At 48.7% G+C, this 2,500-nt stretch overlaps 1 protein-coding gene across 1 annotated transcript in view; it reads left to right on the top strand.

Annotated features, from left to right (window-relative positions):
• LOC135551643 (stromal membrane-associated protein 2-like) overlaps positions 1–2,500 on the top strand; it is a 50,239-nt gene that overhangs the window by 31,030 nt on the left and 16,709 nt on the right. The window lies entirely within an intron of this gene.

Below are 2,500 nucleotides of genomic sequence, written 5' to 3'. Positions count from 1 at the left end.
TGAGTGTGAGTGAGTGAGTGTGTGTGTGAGTGTGTGAGTGTGTGGGTAGAGTCTAGTCAGTGTGTGGGTAGAGTCTAGTCAGTGTGTGGGTAGAGTCTAGTCAGTCTGTGGGTTGAGTCTAGTGAGTGTGTGGGTCTAGTGAGTGTGTGTGTGCGTCGAGTCTAGTGAGTGTGTGGGTAGAGTCTAGTCAGTGTGTGGGTAGAGTCTAGTCAGTGTGTGGGTAGAGTCTAGTCAGTGTGTGGGTAGAGTCTAGTCAGTGTGTGGGTAGAGTCTAGTCAGTGTGTGGGTAGAGTCTTGTCAGTGTGTGTTAGTAGAGTCTAGTCAGTGTGCGGGTAGAGTCTAGTCAGTCTGTGGGTTGAGTCTAGTGAGTGTGTGAGTGTGTGGGTAGAGTCTAGTCAGTGTGTGGGTAGAGTCTAGTCAGTGTGTGGGTAGAGTCTTGTCAGTGTGTGTTAGTAGAGTCTAGTCAGTGTGTGCGTTGAGTCTAGTGAGTGTGTGGGTAGAGTCTTGTCAGTGTGTGGTAGAGTCTAGTCAGTGTGTGCGTTGAGTCTAGTCAGTGTGTGGGTAGAGTCTTGTCACTCTCAGTGTTAGTAGAGTCTAGTCAGTGTGTGGTCTAGTGAGTGTGTGGGTAGAGTCTTGTCAGTGTGTGTTAGTAGAGTCTAGTCAGTGTGTGCGTCGAGTCTCCCCAGTGTGTGGGTCAGTGTGTGTTAGTAGAGTCTAGTCAGTGTGGGTAGAGTTCTAGTGTGTGTGTGCTAGAGGCCAGTCAGTGTGTGGTTTTTGTCAGTCAGTGTGTGGGTAGAGTCTAGTCAGTCTGTGGGTAGAGTCTAGTCAGTGTGTGGGTAGAGTCTAGTCAGTGTGTGGGTAGAGTCTAGTCAGTCTGTGGGTAGAGTCTAGTGAGTGTGTGGGTCTAGTCAGTGTGTGTGGGTAGAGTCTAGTCAGTGTGTGGGTAGTCTAGTCAGTGTGTGGGTAGAGTCTAGTGTGTGTGGGTAGAGTCTAGTCAGTCTGTGGGTTGAGTTCTAGTGTGTGTGTGTAGTCTAGTGTGTGGGGTAGTCTAGTGTGTGGGTAGAGTCCAGTCAGTGTGTGGTCCAGTAGAGTCTAGTCAGTTTGTGGGTAGAGTCTAGTGAGTGTTTGTGTGGGTAGAGTCTAGTGAATGAGTGAGTGTGTGGGTAGAGTCTAGTGAGTGTGTGGGTAGAGTCTAGTCAGTGAGTGTTTGTGTGGGGTAGAGTCTAGTGTGTGGGTAGAGTCTAGTGTGTGTGTGGGTAGAGTCTAGTGAGTGTGTGGGTAGAGTATAGTGTGTGTGTGGGTAGAGTCTTGTCATTGCGTGGGTAGAGTCTAGATAGTGTGTGGGTAGAGTCTAGATAGTGTGTGGGTAGAGTCTAGATAATGTGTGGGTAGAGTCAAGTGAGTGTGTGTGTGGGTCTAGTAGTGTGTGGGTAGAGTCAGATGTGTGTGGGTAGAGTCTAGTGAGTGTGTGGGTAGAGTCTAGTGAGTGTGTGAGTGTGTGAGTGTGTGGGTAGAGTCTAGTCAGTGTGTGGGTAGAGTCTAGTCAGTGTGTGGGTAGAGTCTAGTCAGTGTGTGGGTAGAGTCTAGTCAGTGTGTGTGGGTAGAGTCTAGTCAGTGTGTGGGTAGTCTAGTGTGTGTGTGGGTAGAGTCTAGTGTGTGTGTGGGTAACGTCTAGTCAGTGTGTGGGTAGAGTTCTAGTGTGTGTGTGGGTAGAGGCCAGTCAGTGTGTGGTTTTTGTCCAGTCGGTGTGTGGGTAGAGTCCAGTCGGATAGTGTGTGTGTGGGTAGAGTCTAGTGAGTGTTTGTGTGGGTAGAGTCTAGTGAATGAGTGTGTGGGTAGAGTCTAGTGAGTGAGTGTGTGGGTAGAGTCTAGTGAGTGAGTGTTTGTGTGTGGGTAGACTAGTGTGTGTGTGGGTAGAGTATAGTGTGTGTGTGGGTAGAGTCTAGTGTGTGTGGGTAGAGTATAGTGTGTGTGTGGGTAGAGTCTTGTCATTGTGTGGGTAGAGTCTAGATACTGTGTGGGTCTAGATAGTGTGTGGGTAGAGTCTAGATAATGTGTGGGTAGAGTCTAGATACTGTGTGGGTCTAGTGAGTGTGTGGGTAGAGTCAAGATCACTGTGTGGGTAGAGTCTAGTGAGTGTGTGGGTAGAGTCTAGTGAGTGTGTGGGTAGAGTTTAGTCAGTGTGTGGGTAGAGTTTAGTCAGTGTCTGGGTAGAGTCTAGTCAGTGTGTGGGTAGAGTCTAGTGTGTGTGGGTAGAGTCTAGTGAGTGAGTGTCTCTGTGGGTAGAGTTTAGTCAGTGTGTGGGTAGAGTCTAGATAGTGTGTGGGTAGAGTCTAGTGTGTTTGTGGGTAGAGTCTAGTGTGTTTGTGGGTAGAGTCTAGTGTGTTTGTGGTAAGAGTCTAGTGTGTTTGTGGGTAGAGTCTAGCTCGTCTGTTGGTAGAGTCTAGTCAGTGTGTGGGTAGAGTCTAGATAGTGTGTCTAGGTAGAGTTCTAGATGTGT

Source organism: Oncorhynchus masou, chromosome 13 (assembly GCF_036934945.1).
Source record: "Oncorhynchus masou masou isolate Uvic2021 chromosome 13, UVic_Omas_1.1, whole genome shotgun sequence".
Classification (NCBI taxonomy): Eukaryota; Metazoa; Chordata; class Actinopteri; order Salmoniformes; family Salmonidae; genus Oncorhynchus; species Oncorhynchus masou.
Note: the sequence above shows the minus strand (reverse complement) of the source record. Positions and strands in the feature narration are given on the sequence as shown.